Source organism: Dioscorea cayenensis, chromosome 19 (genome assembly GCF_009730915.1).
Source record: "Dioscorea cayenensis subsp. rotundata cultivar TDr96_F1 chromosome 19, TDr96_F1_v2_PseudoChromosome.rev07_lg8_w22 25.fasta, whole genome shotgun sequence".
Lineage (NCBI taxonomy): Eukaryota > Viridiplantae > Streptophyta > Magnoliopsida > Dioscoreales > Dioscoreaceae > Dioscorea > Dioscorea cayenensis.
The window spans coordinates 11608568-11631106 of record NC_052489.1 but is presented as its reverse complement, the minus strand read 5'-3'; the positions used below and the strand labels follow the sequence as shown (position 1 = coordinate 11631106).

Here is a 22539-nt window from a genome sequence, read left to right as displayed (position 1 = left end):
TGAATTCCTGCAGAGTTGGGCAGTTTTTCCCGAGAGCACGCAGGGGCGTGGACTCGCCCCTGTGGGTGACCTTGTGAACCAAACACGGGCGTGGGTAATTTCCACACGCTCGTGCGAAATTCTGCAGAGGAGTTCTCTCCATCCCGAGAAGACATAGGGGCGTGTGGCAGCCCCTGTGAAAGCGGACATTCCACTACCTCTCGACTCATCCTCTCGGCCTTCTTCAACCTTGCTTTGTCTAATCCTAATGGAGTGTCACTCATCTACAAGGATTACCAAGAGAGATTCTCAACCCTAGTGTCACTCTAAGGGAAAATCAATACAACAAGCATTCAAGGTTGAAACTCAATTAAAACACCAAGTAAAAAAGCATAATAAAAGTCAATGAATCATCCTAGGGTTTACAAGTTTAAGCACCCACTAGGTGTTTCGCTCTCCACGGAGCTATACAAAATTAACAATGAAATCGAAAGTAAATGTAAGCAAATTTATAGATAAAACCCCCTTGTAGTCCATATCGAAGGTCTTGTGAAGCTGCCTCGTCTTCTCCAAAGGTTCCCTTATCAAGCCTAGGGCACACCTTGCTGAATTGATGCCAAAGAAAGCTCCCCCAATAACCCCCTTTCAAAGGAAAGCAATGTCGAAGACCGTAGAACCGCTCCAAAAACGTAGGTAAAGCCTCTCCAAACCCTAGCTGCGAGCTCCTCGAAAGTTGTGCAAAAGATGGGGAAAAGATCCCTAAAGAATCCTCAAAATGCGATATTTAGAGGGGCTAGAATTGGGCATCCACACGGGCATGTGGAATTTCCACACGGCCTTGTGGATTTTCATAATTCATTTTTCTGAGAGATGTGAACAGTAACTTGATAAATGCTTGTGAGTTAAGAATGCGAAGTATTCTTTCCTTGCGTTGAGTATTACTTTTATTATGTTTTAGCATTAATACATGTGTATTTGTGTTACTTTGGTGCATGTTGGGTTGTAGAGCCAAATATGTAAGAAAGAAGTTAATGTACATCGTGAATGCACTATTTGATGAAATCTTGGAAGGAACAAACACAAAGACACAAGTTGGATTCAAAGATATGTGAATGTGTGCCAACCTCCATGTATTCAAGCAATCACATGGTTTGGAGGGGCACAAAAATAGTCACATTTGCGTATTCGATCTCGTGCAATGATACCAAGATCTTCACCAATGAGTCTATTTACTGAAGAAGTGACGCTATCAACGGCATAAGCTTGTGCCCATTTATGTTACCTCGATGAAAAATGTGTAATCGGTAGCATTTTGGTGGGGTATTGTAGCAAAACAATGCAGCAATTAACTATAGCAGTTATTGTTCATAGCCCGCAGAAAATTAGGATTCCAGAGAATCCACACGACACTGTGGAATTTCTAGAGGGGCGTGTGGAACATCCACAAGGCGGTGCGGATGCCTGATTCTATCCTATTTAAAGCCGTGATTCAACCCGATTAAAAAGGCCTTTATCCCATCTTTTCTCCAACTCTTGAGAGGCTTGTGGCTAGGGTTTAGAGAGGTATTGACAAGGCTTTTGGAGTTGTTCTATGGCTTTGACACCACGTTTCTCTTGGAAGATAATTATTGGGGGAGCTTTTGTCAGCACCGATCCGGCGAGCTGTGCCCTAGGCTTGACAAGGGGACCTTTGGAGAAGACGAGGGTACTCCACAAGACGATCGATATGAATACCGAGGGGGTTTTATTATGGATTTCTTGTTTTTACTTTTGATTCTATCATTGATTGTATCTTGCTCCATGGAGTGCTAAACCCCTAGTGGGTACTTGGATTTGTGAACCCTATGATGTATTTGTTTCATTGGCCTTTTATTATGCTTTCCTTAATTGATGTCTTTAATTGAGTTCCAATCTTGAATGCTTGTTGAATGATTTCTCCCTTAGAGTGACACTAGGGTTGAGAGTCCATCTAGGTAGCCTTTGTGGGGGAGTGACACACCATGAGGGCTAGACAAAGCAAGATTAGAGAGGGTCGAGAGGTAGCGAAGTGTCCCTTTTCCCTTCCGTTGTGATTTATCCTACCTCCATTTCCTAGAGTTTTTTGCGGTCACAATAGTGTGAAGTGCTAAAGGATGAACTCCGTTGGGACTTAGTTACATGAGCGACAGAGTGAAGCGTTGAAGTGAACTTTAGTATCTAGGGCTTAATTGTGACTAGGGGCCTTTCGACTAGAATAAAGGGTTAGGTCAACATATAGGAATACGGTTTATCACTTGGAATACCTAGAGCTTCTTATGACTTTGCACATTGTATGGTGTTGAGACTGATCGATTTCTTCGCCAGGGCATAGTGTAGAGTTAGTCACGGCTGACCTTAGGTTTGGGACCATGTATCTTAGGATGTCTATGACTCATTGAGCATTAGTTAGGAAGCATAATAGATGGTTTTTCACTTGAAGTGATAGTCCTAGGCCGAACAATATCCGAGTACCCCATTTCTTATCGATTGTCTTTTCCTCTCACTTATTTGTGCCTCTCTTTCTTATTATTTTGTCTACATTACATCTTATCAACACAATCATTATTTCATCTTCGATTGGTTAAGTAGCAATCTTGGTGTTTCTATTCCTTATTCCTTGTGGATACAATACCCCACTCAACTGGGATTTATTACTTCGGCAAACCTGTGCATTTGCAGATGACACGTAAGTTGTGTGTGATAACTACTGCTGTAATTTTGCTACAATGATTTGCTATAATAAACTGCTATGGTAATTTGCCAAAATGCTTTTAAACTCCACTCTTTTCATCGAGGCCACATGAATGGTCACACATCCATGAGGTTGATCACGTCGTGTTTTCAATGATATCATATTGACGAAAGTCTTGCTAATGTTGCACAAGTCAAAACATAGGAGTGTGACTGCCTTTGTGCCTCTCCATTGTATGTGTTCACTTGAGCACAATGGAGGTTGGCACACACCCACATGTCTTTGAGTACAACTTGCGTCTTCACGTTTGGTTAATTCAAGAAACATCATCAATAATCACACCCATTATCTACTTTTGCATCCTTTCATCCAAAATTGTCTCCACAACCCTACATGCAAAAAGTATGCAAATACACACGAATAAGTAATGGAATCTGATAAAAGTGATGCTTAATGTAAAAAAAGAATATTTCAGATTACTTATACACAAGCACTTATCAAACTTCCCCACACTTAAGCTTTTGCCTGTCCTCAAGCAAAAATAAACATTCAAGCATATAAGAAGGAAAATTAGAAGTGCTTGGCCTTAGGTTCACCAAAAGCATGAAAAGGAGACATTTTACAAGTAAGGAAAAATTCCAACATCGAATAAGAGGAATTATTGCTCTAGGTAAAAACTTTAATAAAAAAGGATAACAAACCCAATATTATGTAGTGTGTGTAAACTCATTCAAGTCAAACCAACATGTACTCCTCAAAGCTCTAATTAAGAGGGACTTAATTATATACAAAAAGAAAAGGTAGTAGCTTCACACATCCTCTAAGGTTGCCCTTTCCTAAGTGGCCGCTAAGGTGGCTTTCACACTCACGAGGTGGTAGCTCTTTCTACCGAGGTAGTAGCTTTCACTCATCCCATGAGATATCTCTTTCTCTCATTAGGGAATAAATAGTATCTGACTTATGAGAGTAACTTCATACTTCATAGGTGGCAGCTCTTTCCACCCCAATGAACAACCAAACAAACACATTTTTATTCATAGAAATTAAAACAAGAAACAAACTAAAAACAGTCCCTTAAATGTCAAACTTGAGTTTCCACAAGGTTTAATGAATGAGTAATGCAACAAGTGTTAATCAAACAAAAATTCCTAAAAAGTCAAGTAAAACCTAGAGCATGATAGTATTCAATGTTAAGAATTCTCCTAAACTATAGAATACAACCATTGCAACTAAGATGAACCTCCATTAGCTACATGAGTATAAACAATGAAAGCATAAGTATAAAGCATGTGTAATGTGAACTCCGCCCCCTCGCCAACTCTTAAGATGTACATTCCCTTCAATGTACGCATGCAAGCACAACAAAGAAAGATAACAATCTAAACATATGTGTGGAGATGGCAATTGAAATAATACTCCACTGAACTCCTAGTGGTACGTTTGATAAAGCTAATTTCATTGAGAGTTAAGTTCCAATGGGTTGTGGAGCACACACGGCCATGTAAAATGCCACATGACCATGCCAATGACTATTCCTCAAATTCAAAGACTCATAAGACGATTGATAAGTGCTTGTGCGATAAGAATGCGAAGCGTTCTTTCCTTATGATGGGCATTACTTTTGTCAGGTTTTAGCACTAATATGTGTGTATTTGTGTACTTTTATGCAGGTTGGGTTATGAGGCCGATTATTTGTGAAAGAAGCCATTGTAGATCGTTTTACACATTATTTGGAGAAGATCTTGAGAAAGCTCAAACGCGGAGACATGAGTCGGGTTTAGAATGCTAGAATGTATGGCAACCTCCTTGTATTCGAGCTAAGGCAATGATTCGGAGGGGCACGAAGGCAGTTACATCCCAGTATTCCGGCTTGTCCATATTTAGCAAGATCTTCACCAACGTGACCGTTTATTGAAGAACCAAGATGACCTACGACGTGAACATGTGCCCGTTTACGTTACCTCGATGAAAGCATGGATTTGGGAGTATTTCGGGCATTTACTGTAGCAGATACTGCTCACAGCCAGCCGAAGAAGGAAGAAAACAGAGGAGCCACAGGGGCGTGTGGAAATTCCACATGCCCGTGTGTTAATTCCACAGGCCCATGTGAAATATCCACAGGGGCGTGTGGAATCCCGATTCCAGCCCTATTTAAGGCCGATTTCAGCCCCGATTTCAACATTCTTTTCTCCATCTTTTCCCCAACTTGAGAGAGGGCTGCAACTAGGGTTTTGAGAGGTATTGGCTAGGGATTTGGAGAGGTTCTATGGCTCTAACATCGTCATCTCTTTGGAAGAAGGTTGGTAAGGGAGTCTCCGTTGGATTGATTCGGCGAGGCGTATCTTATACCGGAGAAGGGGATCTTGTAATGAGTAGAGGACTCTACACAAGACCATCACCACGACTATCGAGGGGGTTTTTCCTATGGATTGCTTTCTTTTACATTTGTTTCCATTATCGTCTGTATTGTGCTCCATGGAGAGCTATACCCCTAGTGGGTACTAGGGTATTTGTGAACCCTAGGATATATTAGTTTCATTGAATCTCTTTATTATGCTTTCAATTAATTGATGTTTTTGTGAGTTCCAATCTTGAATGTTTGAATGTTGAATACTCCCTTAGAGTGACACTAAGGTTGAGAGTTCATGTGGTAACCCTTGTGAGTGAGTGACACACCACAAGGGTTAGACAAAGCTAGATTGGAGAAGGTCGAGAGGGTGAGTCCAGAGATAGCAGAGCGTCCCGTTTCCCCTCTGATGTGATTTATTCTACCTCAAATACCTTGAGTTCTTTGCAGTCATAGTAGAGTGAATGGGCTAAGGGATGACCTTCCCCTAGGGCTTAGTTGTAGAGGCAACAGAGTGAAGCGTTGAAGTGATTTTAGCACCTATGGCTTAATTGTGACTAGGGACATCTCACATGGACCAAAGGGTTAGGTCTATATCTAGGAAGAGGGTTTATCACTTGGAATCCCTAGAATTCCATGCGATTTTATCCGTGTGCGAGGTGTTGAGATTGTCCGATTTCTTCTCCGCGACATGCTATAGAGTTAGTCACGGTTGATGTTAGATTTGGGACCGTGTATTCAACGATTTCCATGAATCATTAATGTATTAGTTAGGAGGCATAATAGTCAGTTTTGCACATGAAACGATTGTCCTAGGTGGAACAATATCCGAGAAGCCCAATTATATCGATTGCCTTATCTCTCACTTACTTGTGCTTTTCTTTCTTATTTATTTTATTCTTGTTTACATTACATCTTGTCAACAGAATAATTATTCATCTCTACTTCGTTAAGAAACAATTTAAGTATTTTTACTCCCTACTCCCTTTGGATATGATACCCACTCATCTGGGATTTTATTACTCGAAAACCAATGCACTTGCAGGATATACGCAAGAGGTGTTGTCACTGCATCATTAAGTAACTATTTCATGCCTGGGTTAAACCCACTATAGAAAGTCTGAATAATCATCGACTCGAGGAACCCATGTTGAGGACATTTACGCAAGAGCTCCTTGAACCTATCCCATGTCCCAAATAGAGACTCCAATTTCCTTCGCACAAAATATGATATTTCATTCCTAAGTTTCACAAATTTTCTGGGAGTGTAATATCAGGCAAGAAAAGCTTGTACCATCTACTCCCATATAGTGATCGATGCTTTAGGTAATGACTCTAGCCATTTCTTTGCTCTCCCTTTCAAGGAAAATGGGAAGGCCCTTAACATGATAGCATCATCCATAACACCATTAATCGTGAGCATGTCACACACTTCGAAGAAGTTCTCAATGTGATTATTTGGATCCTCATTGACCAAACCATTAAACTGTGTTGACTGCTGTAACATCTGGATAAAGCCTGGCTTGAGCTCAAAATTTTGAGCTGTGATTGTTGGCCGCACAATACTAGACTACGTGCCAAGAATTGTGGTTCTGGCATAATCTAAGAATGCCTTTGCTGCTCATTATGTTCTGCCATGTTATTAGACCCTTCACGTTATATCTCAGCTTGACTTGACTATTCTTGTACATGTTTTTCCCCCTTCTATGAATTCTTCGCTCAATGTCCGAATTTCTTTAAACCAATTTCGAAGGGTTTCCTCGGGTCATAACTTGGAGTTGTAACCAAAAAAAAAAAACAAATCAGAATGATGGAAGAATAAGAAAAAGTGAAATAGAATAATTGATGAATAGCTAAAATGGCAAAGTGCAAAGTGTTTCCAAAACACCTATTCCCCAACAACGGCACCAAAAAATTGACACACCCATTGCGTGTTGATAAGTGCTTGTGCGATAAGAATGCGAAGCGTTCTTTCCTTGTGTTGAGGGTTACTTTTCTCGGGTTTTAATGCTAATATGGGTGTATTTATGTTACTTTCACGCATGTAGGGTTGTGAGGCCGAATATGAGAGAAAGAAGCCAATGTGGGTCGTAATGCACCAATTTGGAGGAAATCTTCTTAAGGTTCAAACGTAAAAGACATAGGTCGGGTTCGAGATGTGGGAATGTGTTCCAACCTCCTCGTATTCGAGTTAGTACAACTATTTGGAGGGGCACAATGGCAGTCACATTCAAGCATTCCCATTTGTGCATATAGAACAAGATCTCCACCAACATGTCTGTTATTGAAGAAGCAAAGCGATCCAAGGCGTAAACGTGTGCCCGTTTGTGTTACCTCGATGAAAGAATGGATTCAGGAGTATTTCAGGCCGGAAATGTATTAGGGTACTGTAGCAAAAACTATAGGAAGAATACTGTACCAGCACTCTACACAGCCTGTCAGCCCCGATTGGATTCCACACGGGCGTATGGATTTCCGATTCTATCCATTTAAAAGCCGATTTCAGCCCCGATTTTAGTACTCTTTTCTTCATCTTTTCCCCAACTTGAGAGAGAACGACGACTAGGGTTTTGAGAGGTATTGGTTAGGGCTTTGGAAGGGTTCTACGTCTCCAACATCGCACAGCGTTTGGAAGAAGATAAGTGGGAGAGCTTTTGTTAGTGCCGATCCGGTGAGATGTATCCTAGGTCGGATAAAGGGATCCTTGCGATGAGCAAAGGAGTCTCCATAAGACCATCGCCTTGACTAATGAGGGGGTTTTATATGGATGCTTTGTTTTTACATTTGATTTCATTGATTGTATCTAGCTCCATGGAGAGCTAAACCCCTAGTGGGTACTTAGGTATTTGTGAACCCTAGGATGTATTCATTTCATTGAATCTCTTTATTATGCTTTCAATTATGTGATGTTTATTGTGAGTTCCAATGTTATATGCTTGATTGTATGAATACTCCCCTAGAGTGACACTAGGGTTGAGAGTTCTTGTTGGTAACTCTTGTTAGTGAGTGACACACCATGAGAGTTAGACAAAGCTAGGTTGTAGAGAGTTGAGAGGGTGAGTCGAGAGGTAGCGGAGCATCCCCTTTACCTTCCGGTGTGATCTATCCTACCTCCACATTCCAAGAGTTCTTTGCAGCCATAGTAGAGTGAATGGGTTAAGGGATGATTTTCCGCTCGGGTTTAGTTGCGAGTGCAATGGAGTGAAGCGTTGAGGTGATTTTAGCACCTAGGGCTTAATTGTGGGTAGGGATCTTCCACCTGGTCCAAAGGGTTAGGTCTATACATAGGAATAGGGTTTATCACTTGGAATCCCTAGAGCTCATTGCAATTCTATGCGAGTGCGAGGTTGAGAGATTATTCAATCTTTCCTCTGTGACATGTATAGATTTAGGCATGGTTGACCTTAGATTTGGAATAATGTAATTAAGGATTTCCAGGACTCATTGTTGCATCAATTAGGAAATATAATAGAGGGTTCTTGCACTTGAAATGATTATCCTAGGCAGATCAATATCCAGGTACCTCATCTTTATCGAGTGCCTTACCTTCTCCTTTACTTGTGCCTTCTATCTTGTTGTTTTTATTTTCATTATTTCATATTTTGTAACACTTATCACTATTCATCTTCCACATTAGTTAAGAAATGACTCAAGTGTCTTTATTTCCTACTCTCTGTGGATACGATACCCACTCATCTGGGATTATTACTTCAGCACCCGTGCACTTGTGGTTTACACGCATATTCGGACGTGTCAAGTTTTTGGTGCAGCTCCAGGTTATGACCTGAGGGAACCCCTCAATATTGGTTGGAGGAGATCCCGAACTTGAACATACACTGAGAAGAAAAGGGAAAGAACCTATACAAGAACAGTCTAATCTAGCTGATTTGGAAGTAGAAGAATCTGTAAACATGGCAAAACAGAATGAACAACAGCGGGCATTATCCGATTATGCTAAACCTTCAGTATTGGGGACACAATCGAGCATTGTGTGTCCCCCGATTACAGCTCAGAACTTCGAGCTGAAGCTGGCATTCATTCACATATTGCAGTAATCCGCACAGTTTAATGGTTTAGCCGATGAGGATCTAAACAATCATATAGAGAACTTTCTCGAGGTGTGTGATATGCTAAAGATAAATGGGGTAACGGATGATGCCATCAAGTTGAGAGCCTTCCTATTTTCCTTGGAAGGGAGAGCGAAGCAGTGGCTACACTCATTACCTAGAGCATCAATTACCACATGGGAGGAGATGGTAGAAGCATTTCTTGGCCATTATTTCCCTCTCGGAAAATCTACAAAGCTTAAGAATGAGATCTCATTCTCTAGAATTGGAGTCTCTATTTGTGGCATGGGAAAGGTTCAAGGAGCTCCTGAGAAAGTTCCCGCAACACAGATTCTCGGAGTTGATGATTATTTAGACCTTTTGCAATGGTCGGAATCTGAGTACAAAGCAACTCTTGGATGTGGCAGCTCGAGGTACCTTAGTTAGCAAGACCCCCGGTGAGACCTGTCAATTAACTGAAGAAATGGGGTTAAACAGCTACGAATAGAATGCCAGAGAGAAGAAAAAGGTGGCCGGCCTCCATGAGATAAATACAGTAACCTCATTGGTGGCTCAAGTGGAATTATTGAGTAAGAAGTTAGATCTCCTAACTTCGAATAGAGTGGCAGCCGTGATTACTTGCACCGGGTGTGATGGAGGACATGCTCCCTCCAATTTCACGATATCTATTGGTGATGCATCTTCGGTTGAGAATGTCGATTTTGTGGGTAATGGCATGAGGAATCAAGGAAAGCCATACAACAATACCTGGAATCCGGGTTGGAAGAGTCATCCCAATTTCTTGTGGAGCAACCAAGGTCGACAAAAGGCCATAGGGCCACTGGGTTTCCAACAACAACAACAAGCCCCAAAAATGGAAAAAAGAGTTTCAGGTTTCGTGACCCGAATGAACGATTTAGAGAAGGCCTTAACTAGGTTTGTGCAATCACTATAAGAAGTGGTCGTGAGGTTAAGGGTAAGTTTCCAAGTGAGAAGCCAAATGAACACGCACCCAAGGTTATAGAGGTTGAGAAGGGAGCAAGCAAAGAGAAGGAGGTGGCAACCCCACCTTTGAAGCCAAGAATCCCTTATCCCTCTAGATTGAAGAATGACCAAGGGGATGAATAGTACATGAAGTTCTTGGGTTTGTTCAAACAACTCCACATTAATATTCCTTTTGTTGAGGCATTGGCCCAAATGCCTAACTATGCAAAATTCTTGAAAGACTTGTTGACCAACAAAAGGAAGTTAGAGGAGAGTGCTTCAATAATTTTAGATGCATCTTGCTCGGCAATTTTGCAAAAGAACATGCCGAACAAGAAGAAAGACTCGGGAAGCTTCATCATTCTGGGTAATATTGGCAATCTAGGTGAAGAAATGGCATTGGCGGACTCAGGGGGCCAGTATCAACGTCATGCCATACACCTTCTTTCAAAAGCTAGGCTTGGGCAAGCATAGGCCTACTCGGATAACTTTGCAATTGGCAGATCGAACGGTGAGACATCTGAGGGGTATCATCGAAGATCTGCTTGTCAAGATGGACAAGTAGATATTTCTTGTAGACTTTGTAGTGCTAGACGTCGATGAGGATGCGGATGTACCCTTGATACTTGGGAGGCTGTTTTTGAGGACTTCCAAGGCATTAATTAACATGGATGGCGGAGAGCTAATTTTGATAGTTGGAGATGACAAGCTCACATACCGCCTTATTGAAGCCATGCGGCATTCTCTTGATTTCGATGATACTTTACATTTTCTAGACGCTACTGAAGAGATTGTTGATGAATACATGTAGGAAATATTCAATCTGGATCCATACGAAGGCTTGTTCGACCAAGAGAAGGATAATGAAGAAGTAATGATGCTTGGTTCGGCAGAAGAAGTACTATCTACCCCAGGTATCTTGAAGAAGGTGCTTCAGAATTGGAAGAGGGCTAGGAGACTCCACCGGAAATGGTCCAAGGCTGTTGGAGACGTGCGTGAACCGAACAAACTGGGTGAATCATTGCTAGGTGGTCCCAAGCCTGACAATTCACCCTCTACCCTCAAGAGATTTTGCTCATCATGTTTCCAAGCCATGGGTAAGAGGGCAACTTTCATCTATGAGCCCCCGTGAGGTAAGACAAGGTACGTCAAGCTAAGTGAAGTTAAACAAGCACTTCTTGGAAGGCAAACCAAGTGTTTACTGTTTTCTTAATTTGGTAGTTTAGTGTTGCTTAAATAAATTGTTTAGTGTTTGTGTCTTTATGTTTTATATTTCTGTTGTGATTTTATCCTGGGTTTTCAAGTTCATCGTGTGTTTTTCATGTGAATTTGGCGAAGTTTTGTTCATTTGAGCTATTTCTCATGCTTTTTCACTGGTATAAATTGCATATTAGGGCAGGCTCTAAGTGTGTAAACAATTTCAAAAATTTTCTGCAGAGCCTACAGAATTTTCTAAGGCATCCAGAGAAAACACATGGGCGTGTGGAATTAACACACGCCCGTGGTTTTATATTGTGAGCTCATCCAGAGACGGCATAAGGGCGTGGACTCGCCCCTGTGAACGACCATGTAATTCTCGCACGCCCGTGGGTAATTTCCGCACGGGCCTGTGAATTCCTGCAGAGATTGGCAGATTTTCCCGAAAGCACACGGGGGCGTGGACTCGCCCCTGTGGGCGACCTTGTGAAAATCGCACAGGTGTGGGTAATTTCCGCATGCCCGTGCAAATCTCTGTAGAGGAGCTCTCTTTATCCCGAGAAGTCACAGGGGCATGCGCTTGCCCCTGTGAGTTGGCCTTGTGAATGTCCACGGCCATGCGGAACATTTAGCAATTTTTCTCAGATATCCAGAGCAGCCACAAGGGCGTGTGGCTGCCCATGTGGGTCGGGCACACGTGCATGGGTATTTCTCACACGGCCGTGTATTTGCATTCAGAGGTAGTGAGTGTTTTCCTGAGAGCACACAGGGGCGTGCACCTGCCCCTGTGAAGTATCTTGTGGAGGCGCACGGGCGTGGGTAATTTCCTCACGCCCGTGTGGATGCGCAGAATTCCAAGAGACGCGAATTTTTCTTTAAAATCTTTGTGGATCCTCTTCTTCTTCATTTCCACTCACCCGAAAACCACTCCTAATCAACTTCCCGGCTCTTCATCGTTGTTTTGGAGGATTTTTCTTCATATTTCGTGCCAATTTTTGAAGTATTGTCATCTATTTCATCGGTAACCCTTTTTATCCTCTTTTCTTCGCAAATCCTGGTTTTTATTGGATTAAAGATCTTGAGTTGTGCCAATTTTCATAATATAATGTCTTATGCATGTTTAGGAAGCCCTTAGGGGTGGTTTTAAGTTGAATTTTTGGAGAATTGGTGCACAAGCGTGCGGTTTTCACACCCGCAGATCCACACGGGCGTGGGTAATTTCCACATGCCTGTGTGGAATTCTGCAGTATGTTGTTTCTGAGTTTATTTGATCATTTGTTCCTCATTTATCGCAGGAATTGCACCGCACTCAAGGAGGCAAGAAGGGAAGCGCCCTAGAGAACCTTCACCCGAGTTTGCTAATTCTGGTTCATGGACTTGAGCGTGGTGACTGGGGTCCTGCGGGGTGACGAGTTAGTCAAGGAACTTGACACGCTGACGGCGGTGGGAAGCTGGCGAAGATTGTTGTCTATACGGGAGCCAGTTTTCTGGCCACTAATACTGGAGGTGCTGCCATCTTTTCAGTTTGTGCAGTATTATGGGAGTTTTGATATCACTGACGGCATAAAGTTTACAGTGTTTGGACGTCAATTTGCCATGAGTGTAACGGAATTTTTGGTTCGTATGGGCTTGTACGACAAGACATACAAAGAAACCGAGGAGTATAGTCACTTGCCCACAGATTACCTTGGCACCTTGAGCCCAAAGCAGGCTTACTAGGTCTTGTGCGGACAGGGGCAGCATAAACCGGGAGTATCCAAGGCCACATGTCTGTCTCGACTGAGCTACAGATATTTATTCGCTATCATTAGCAGATCTATGGATGGCCGAGTTGATAACACTAGTACTCTAAGCCGACAGAGTTTACTTTATCTGTATTCCATGGCTAGGTCAGTTCCTATTCATCTGGGGCATGTTGTGGCAGATTACATGCGATATCAGGGCCAGAACGGGAGAGTATGAGTATTATTTGTTGGTCCCTACATTACTAGACTTATTCTGGGGATGGGTCTCGGTGATGCTCTTCGAGATACCGATCAGACAGTTATTCCCTCTTCGCTTGGACTCGATACTCTCAGGATGATGGGAGTGGTGTGAAGATATGGGCCTGCGGCTTACATTTTAGCCACTTCCACAACTGAGAGCACCGAGGGCGGCAGGGATGCAGCAGAGGGTTCCGCACCGATGGCGACCAAGAGCTCAGGGTGCCCAAGTACCCTTTCAGGAGCATATGATCGTATAGAGAGGCGCGAGAGCGCTGTGAGTGTATTGTGGTCTGAGATCATCGAGATGTGGTCGATATGATGGCCCGTTTCAACTTCTTACGACAGCTATTGAGAAACAAACCCCCAGCCCCTCTAGCATCTCCTTCACAACCTCCACAAGCACCCCTTGATCTAGCACCAGCAGCAGAAGAGGATCCGGAGCGCGGTATCGACACTTGATTTTATTTTCCTCATCTTTTATTTCCACATTTTATTTTGGACTTGTATACTCAGAAAGGACTTTCCTTCGGAGTTTATTTTCATTTTGTATCTCGAGTTGTATTCATTCTCTTATCTTTTATATACTCGAGTTATGTTTGTTTTTATTGAGCTTCATTAAACCACCTTATGTATGTGTGCAGATGGTCTTGTCATCATGGGAACTAAGACTTTGTCATGGGCACGGCCAAGGTGTTTCGGCACTTGGCCGTGTGGCTTCACAACCCGCTGGAACAATACTCCCAAGGACTTAGCTCCATCAACTACAACACTAGGAGTCAGGGGAGTATTGTTTTGATTGCTTCTCCCACATCTAAATTTAATTGATTTACATTATGAATTAGCTTTCATGTGTACATTGGGGACAATGTACATCTTAAGTGTAGGAGGGGGGGAGAGTTTCATAGTGCACGCATCTCTTTTATACTAGTTTTGATTGATATACATGCTCACATAGCCAATGGCTGTTCACCTTAGTTGCATTGATTGTATTCTTGAGTTTAGGAGAATTTTTTAACATTGAATGTTTTCATGCTCTAGTTTTTTCTTGAATTTCTAGGAATTTTTGCCCGATTGACACTTGTTGCACTACTCACTCTTTGAACTCTTTTGGAAACTCATGTTTGATGTATAAGGGACTAGTTATAGTTATTTCTTGTGTTAATTTTTTAAAAAAATGGAAAAATGAAAAGAAAGAACAAAATAGTTTTGTTGTTTAGTTGTGCTTGTTGGGTGGAAAGAGCTACCACCTATGATGTATGAAGCTATTCTCGTAAGTCGGATACTAGTTATGCCCTAATGAGAGAAAGAGCTATCTCATGGGATGTGTGAAAGCTACCATCCCGGTAGAAAGAGCTACCACCTCGAAAGTGTGAAAGCCAAATTAGCGGCCGCTTTGGAAAGGGCTACCTTAGAGGATGTGTGAAGCTACTACCCTTTTTAAATGTTTGTTATCTTTTGTACATAAATAAGTCCCTTATACGTAGAACTTTGAGGAGTATACTTTGGGTTGACTTGAGTGAGTTCAAGAACTGTGGTTCCGGCATAATCTAAGAGTGTCCTTTGCTGCTCATTCTGTTCTGCCATGTTATTAAACACTTCAAGTTATATCTCAGCTTGATTTGACTATTCTTGTACATGTTTTTTCCACCTTCTATGAATTCTTCACTCAATGTCCGAATTTCTGTCAACCAATTTCGAAGGGTTTCCTTGGGTCATAACTTGGAGTTGTAACAAAAAAAAAATCAGAATAATGGAAGAATAGGAAAGTGTGAAATAAAATAATTGATGAATAGCTAAAATAGCAAAGTGCAAAGTGTTTCCAAAACGCCTATTCCCCGGCAACGGCACCAAAAATTTGACACACCCATTGCGTGTTGATAAGTGCTTGTGCGATAAGAATGCGAAGCGTTCTTTCCTAGTGTTGAGCATTACTTTTCTCGGGTTTTAACGCTAATATGTGTATATTTATGTTACTTTCACGTAGGTAGGGTTGTGAGGCCGAATATAAGAGAAAGAAGCCAATGTGGGTCGTAATGCACCAATTTGGAGGAAATCTTCTTAAGGTTGAAACGTAAAGACATAGGTCAGGTTCGAGATGTGGGAATGTGTGCCAACCTCCTCGTATTCGAGTTAGCACAACTATTTGGAGGGGCACAAGGACAATCACATTCAAGCATTCTGACTTGTGTATATAGAACAAGATATCCACAAACTTATCCGTTATTGAAGAAGCAAAGCGATTCACGACGTAAACGTGTGCCCATTTGCGTTAAATCGATGAAAGCATGGATTCAGGAGTATTTCAGGCCGGTAATGTAGTAGGTACTGCAGCAAAAAATGTAGCAAGAATACTGTACCAGCACTGTTCACAACCGGCCAAGAAAACATGAAAATAGAGAATCTACCCGGGAGTGTGGAAATTCCACACGCCCGTGTGAAAAATCCACAAGGGCGCTCACACAGGCGTGTGGATTCCCGATTCCAGCCCTTTAAAAGAAGATTTCAGCCCTGATTTCAGTATTCGTTTCTCTATCTTTTCCCTAACTTGAGAGATGGCGGTGGCTAGGGTTTTGAGAGGTATTGGCTATGGATTTGGAGAGGTTCTACAGCTCCAACATCACGAGCCATTTGGAAGAAGGTTAGTGGGAGAGCTTTCGTTGGCACCGATCCGGCGAGATGTATCCTAGGCCAGACAAAGGGACTCTTGCGATGAGTAGAGGACTCTCTACAAGACCATCACCATGACTAATGAGGGGGTTTTCTATGGATGCTTTGTTTTTACATTCGATTTCATTGATTGTATCTAGCTCCATGGAGAGCTAAACCCCAGTGGGTACTTGGGTATTTGTGAACCCTAGGATGTATTCGTTTCATTAAATCTCTTTATTATGCTTTCAATTGATTGATGTTTATTGTGAGTTCTAATCTTGTATACGTGATTGTATGAATACTCCCCTAGAGTGACACTAGGGTTGAGAGTTCTTGTTGGTAACTCTTGTGTGTGTGTGACACACCATGAGAGTTAGACAAAGCTTGATTGGAGAGGGTTGAGAGGGTAAGTTGAGAGATAGAGGAGCGTCCCCTTTCCCATCCGGTGTGATCTATCCTACTTCCACGTTCCAAGAGTTCTTTGAGGCCATAGTAGAGTGAATGGGCTAAGGGAAAGGGGAGCGTCCCCTTTCCCTTCCGTTGTGATCTATCCTACTTCCACGTTCCAAGAGTTATTTGAGGCCATAGTAGAGTGAATGGGCTAAGGGATGATCATCCGCTGGGGCATAGTTGCGAGTGCAATGGAGTTAATCGTTGAGGTAATTTTAGCACCTAAGGCTTAATTGTGGCTCTAGGGATCTTCCACCTGGTCCAAAGGGTTAGGTCTATATATAGGAATAGGGTTTATCACTTGTAATCCGTAGAGCTCATTGCAATTCTATACGAGTACGAGGTGGATAGGTTATTCAATATTTCCTCTGGGACATGTATAGAGTTAGGCATGGTTGACCTTAGATTTGGGATAATTGATAAGTGCTTGTGCGATATGAATGCGAAGCGTTCATTCCTTATGTTGAGCATTACTTTTCTCAGGTTTTTACATTAATATGTGTGTTTTTATGTTACTTTTATCCAGGTAGGGTTGTGAGGCCGAGTATGAGGGAAATAGGCCAATGTGGGTCATAATGCACCTATTTTGGAGGAGATCTTGCTAAGGTTCAAACGCGAAGACGTAGGTCATGTGTGAGATGCTAGAGTGTGTGCCAACCTCCTCGTATTCGAGAGAGCACATTCATTTGGAGGGGCACAAAGGCAGTCACACTCGAGCATTCTGACTTGTGCATATAAGAACAAGAGATCCACCAGCATGTACATCATTGAAGAAGCAAGTGATTCAGGATCGAAACGTGTGCCCGTTTGCGTTACCCCAATGAAAGTATGGAATTCGGGAGTATTTCCGGAAGCGTACTGTAGCAGGTAATGTCGCAAGACACTGTAGCAAATACTATAGCAGCACTGTTCACAGCCGGCCGAGAAATCAGAGAAACAAAGAATCCACACGGGCGTGTGGAAATTATCCACGCAAGTGTGGAAATTCCACAGGGGCATGTGACATCATGCACGCCCTTGTAGTCGCCCAATTCCAACCCTATTTAAAGCCGATTTCAGACCCGATTTCAGTATTCTTTTCTCCATCTTTTCCCCAACTTGCGAGAGGGCTTCGGCTAGGGTTTCGAGGGGTATTGGCCAAGGTTTTGGAGAAGTTCTACGGCTCCGACATCATGATTCCATTAGGAAGAAGGTTGGTAGGGGAGCTTCGATCGAGGCGTATCCTATACCGGACGAAGGAATCCTTGGACGACGAGTAGAGGACTCTCCGCAAGACCATCGACACGAACATCGAGGGGGTTTCTTTATGGATTCATTGCTTTTACATTCGATTTCTTTGATTGTATTAAGCTCCATGGAGAGCTAAACCCCTAGTGGGTGCTTGGATGATTGTGAACCCTAGGATGTATTCGTTTCATTGAACTTCTTTATTATGCTTTCAATAAATTGATGTTTATTGTGAGTTCCAACCTTGAATGTTTAATTGTATGAACATTTCCCCGAGAGTGACACTAGGGTTGAGAGTTCTTGTTGGTAACCTTGAGAGTGAGTGACACACCACGAGCGTTAGACAAAGCTAGGTTGGAAAGGGTTGAGAGGGTGAGTCGAGAGGTACAGGAGCGTCCCCTTTCCCTTCCGACGTGATAGATTCTACCTTCGTTCCTCGAGTTCTTTGCGGCCATAATAGAGTGAGTGGTCTAAGGGATGAACCTCCGCTGGGGCCTAGTTGCGCGTGCAATGGAGTGAAGCGTTGAGAGTATCTTAGTATCTAGGGCTTAATTGTGGCTAGGGACCTTCCGCCTGGACCAAAGGGTTAGGTCTACTTTTAGGAAGAGATTTATCACTTGGAATCCCTATAGCTCATTGCAACTCTATGCGAGTGCGAGGTGTTGAGATTGTTCGATTTCTCCTCCGGGACATGTATAGAGTTAGGCATAGTTGACCTTAGATTTGGGACTATGTATGTAAGGATTTCCACGACTCACCATGGCATTGATTAGGAAGTATAATAGAGAGTTCTTGCACTTGAAACGATTATCCTAGGTGAAGCATCATCCGAGTACCCCATCTTTATCCATTGCCTTGCCCTTTTCTTTATTCTTGCTCTCTCACTTGTTGCTTTTATTGTTGAGAATTGAATCAATTTCACACTAATCACTATTGAACTTCCACATAGCTAAGAACCAAATTAAGTATTTTCACTCCCTACTTCCTCTGGATTCGACCCCGCTCACCCGGGATTATTACTTCGACCAACCCGTGCACTTGCGGGATAATAGCAAGGGGATCTTGTCAAGTTTTTGGCGCCGTTGCCGGGGAGTTAGGCGTTTAGAGATACTTTGAACTTTGTTTTCTTAGCTATTTCACTACATATTCTATTCTATATCTTCTTATTCTATCATCGTTCTGATTTTTTTTTCTTTATTTTGGTGCAGATCCAGGTTATGACCCGAGGGAATCCATCAATATTGATTGAAGGAAACCCTGAGCTTGAACGTACACTTCGAAGGAAAGGGAAAGAACCTGTACTAGAACAGCCTAATCCAGCTGATTTGGAAGTAAAAGGATCTGACAACATAGCAGAACAAAATGAGCAACAACGGACACTATCCGATTATGCCAGACCTTCAGTTTTGGGGACACAATCGAGTATTGTGCGTCCCCCAATCACAGCTCAGAATTTCGAGCTAAAGCCGACATTCATCCATATGCTGTAGTAGTATGCACAATTCAACGGTTTGGCGGATGAGGATCCAAACAGTCACATAGAGAGCTTCCTCGAGGTATGTGACATGCTGAAGATAAATGGTGTGACGGATGATGCCATCAAATTGAGAGCCTTCCCATTTTCCTTAAAGGGGAAAGCAAAGCAGTGGCTACACTCATTACCTAGGGCATCAATCACTACATGGGAGGAGATGGTAGAAGCTTTTCTAGCTCGTTATTTCCCTCCCGGAAAATCAGCAAAGCTTAGGAATGAGATCTCATCCTTTATGCAGTTGGAATTGGAGTCTCTATTTGAGACATGGGAAAGGTTCAAGGAACTCCTGCGCAAGTGTCCGCAACACGGATTCCCATAGTGGATGATTGTTCAAAACTTCTACAATGGTTTGAACCCAAGTACAAGGCAACTCTTGGATGCGGCGGCAGGAGATACCTTAGGTAGCAAGAACCCCGACGAGGCTCGTCAATTGATTGAAGAAATGGGGTTAAATAGCTACCAGTGGAATGCTAGGGAAAAGAAAAAAGTGGCCGGTCTCCATGAAATTGATGTGGTAACTTCATTGGTGGCCCAAGTGGAGAGTTTGAGTAAGAAGCTAGATCTTATAGCTTTGAATAGAGTTGCGGCCGTGACAAATTGTATCGGTTGTGGTGGAGGACATGCTCCTTCCGATTGCCCAATCGTCATAGGTAATGTTTCTTCAGTTGAGAATGTTGACTTTGTAGGTAATGGAATGAGACATCAAGGGAATCCATACAACAACACCAACAATTCAGGTTGGAAGAATCATCCCAACTTTTCATGGAGTAATCAAGGACCACATAAGACCATGGGGCCATCGCGGTTTCATCAACAACAACAAGCCCCTCAAGTGGAAAACAGAATTTCAGGCTTGGAAACCCGAATGACGGATTTGGAGAAGCACTTGTCTAGATTTGTTCAATCGGCAAATACAAGGTTTGAATCAGTCGAGGCTACACTTCGCAATCACACCGCCTCCTTGCACAACCTTGAAAATCAAGTGGGGCAAATTGCGAAATCTCTTTCCGAAAGGCCACATGGAAGTTTACCAAGCAACACCGAAACCAACCCGAGAGAACATGTGAAGGCGATCGCTTTGAGAAGCGGTCGTGAGGTTGAAGGGAGGCTTCCGAGTGAGAAGCCGAAAGAACACGCACCCGAGGTCGTAGAGGTTGAGAAGGGAGCAAACAATGACAAAGAGGTGGCACCCCCACATTTCAAGCCAAGAATCCCTTATCCCTCTAGATTAAAGAATGACCAAGGGGATGAACAGTATAAGAAGTTCCTGAGTTTGTTCAAGAAACTCCACATCAATATTCCTTTTGTTGAGGCTTTGTCTCAAATGCCTAAGTATGCGAAGTTCCTGAAAGACCTATTGACCAATAAGAGGAAATTGGAGGAGAGTGCTTCAGTGATGCTTGATGCTTGATGCTTAATGCTTGGCGGTGTTGCAAAAGAACATGCCAAACAAGAAGAAAGACCCGGGAAGCTTCATTATTCCATGTAACATCGGCAACTTAGGTGAGGAAATGGCATTGGCGGATTCAGGGGCAAGTATCAACATCATGCCATATACTTTCTTCCAAAAGCTAGGCTTGGGTGAACCTAGGCCTACTCGGATGACTTTACAATTGGCGGACCAAACGTTACGACATCCGAGAGGCATCATTGAAGACGTGCTTGTCAAGGTGGACAAGTATATTTTTCCGGTTGACTTTGTAGTGCTAGATGTCGATGAGGATGCAGATGTACCCTTGATACTTGGGAGACCGTTCTTATGGACTTCCAAATCATTGATTGACATGGACGGTGGAGATCTCACATTGAGAGTCGGAGACGATAAGCTCACTTACCGCCTTACTGAAGCCATGCGGCATTCTCTTGATTTTGATGACACTTTGTATTTTCTAGACACTACTGATGAGATTGTTGATGAATATATACAGGAAATGTTCAACCCAGATCCGTATGAAGGTTTGTTCGACCAAGAGGAGAGCAATGAAGAAGTAATGATGCTTGGTTCGACTGGAGAGGAAACATCTACCCTGGGAATCTTCAAGAAGGTGCTCCGGAAAATGAAGAGGGCTCGAAGACACCACCGAAAACACCCCAAGACTATTGGAGACGTACATGAGCCAAGAAAGTTGGATGAACCATTGTTAGGTGGTCCGAAGCCCGATAGTGCACCCTCTACCCTCAAGAGCCTTTGCTCATCATGCTTTCAAGTTATGGGTAAGAGGGCAACCTTCATTCATGAACCCCCGTGAGGTAAGAAAGATACGTCAAGCTTAGTGACGTTAAACAAGAGCTTCTTGGGAGGCAACCCAAGTTTTACTGTTTTCGTACCTTTTAGTTTAGTTTGTTTGCATGAATAAATTGTTAAGTGTTGGTGTTTCAATTTTTGAGTGCTTGTGCTGCGATTTTATTGTGGGGTTTTAAAAGAATTCATTGTATGTTTTGTTGAGAATTGGCGAAGTTTGTTCATTTGAGTTCTATTTTGTGTTTTTATCTGGTATATCTTGCACAATAGGGCAGGCTCTGAGTGTTTAAACATGTTCAGACTAGTTCTGCAGAGCCTGCAGCTTTTTCTAAGTCATCCAGAGAAAACACACGGGCGTGTGGAAATTCCACACGCCCGCGGGTGTGTACTGTGAACTCTTCCAGAGAGGGCACAGGGGCGTGCGGCTGCCCCTGTGGACGACCATGCGACTAACGCTCGCCCGTGGGTAATTTCTGCACGGGCGTGCGAATTCCTGTAGAGTTGGGTAGTTTTTCCTGAGAGCACACAGGGGCGTGGACTTGCCCCTGTGGGCGACCTTGTGAATCACACACGGGCGTGTGGTAATTTCCGCACGCCCGTGCGACGCTCTGCAGGTTGTTCCCTCCATCCCGAGAAAACACAGGGGCGTGCGGCTGCCTCTGTGAATTGGGCTTGTGAATGTCCACGCCGTGGGGAATTTCCGCACGGGTGTGTGGAAGACTTGATATCTTTCTCGGATGTCCAGGGAAGCCACAGGGGCGTGTGTCTGCCCCTGTGGGTCTGGCGCACGGGCGTGGATAATTTCTACACGCCCGTGGGAGATCGTTCTAAGTCAGTGAGAGTTTTTTCCGAAGAGCGCACATGGACGTGCATACGCCCCTGTGGAGCTTCTGAAGTGAGGCACACAGGCGTGGGGAATTTCAAGACGCCCGTGTTGATGCACAAAACGTCAAAAGTCGCGAGTTTTGTTTAAAAAGGGGATGAGTTCTCTCCTTCTTCACGACTCCTTTTCACTTGAAAACACTCTCACAACATTCTCCGAGTCCATTGCACCAGTTTGGTGGGATTTTAGTAAGTTTTCCGGCCGGCTCTCTATTTTCTCATTTCTCCTCGTCGGTAAATTCATTTTCTTCATCTTCTTCGTCAATTCATGATTTCTATTGATTAATCTTGTTAACAATGCTTCGTT

General features: G+C 43.1%; 2 non-coding genes and 1 pseudogene across 2 annotated transcripts; 1 reads left to right on the top strand and 2 right to left on the bottom strand.

Annotated features, from left to right (window-relative positions):
* The first annotated feature begins 6178 nt into the window (after positions 1 to 6178).
* On the top strand, positions 6179 to 6285 carry LOC120250743. The gene has a single exon (XR_005533082.1). It is a non-coding gene; the product is annotated as a small nucleolar RNA R71 (small nucleolar RNA).
* A 3052-nt stretch (positions 6286 to 9337) lies between these two features.
* Positions 9338 to 9436, bottom strand: LOC120250960 (annotated as a pseudogene).
* A 9877-nt stretch (positions 9437 to 19313) lies between these two features.
* LOC120251017 lies at positions 19314 to 19420 on the bottom strand. Its single transcript, XR_005533341.1, has one exon. It is a non-coding gene; the product is annotated as a small nucleolar RNA R71 (small nucleolar RNA).
* Between the last annotated feature and the right edge of the window lie 3119 nt (positions 19421 to 22539).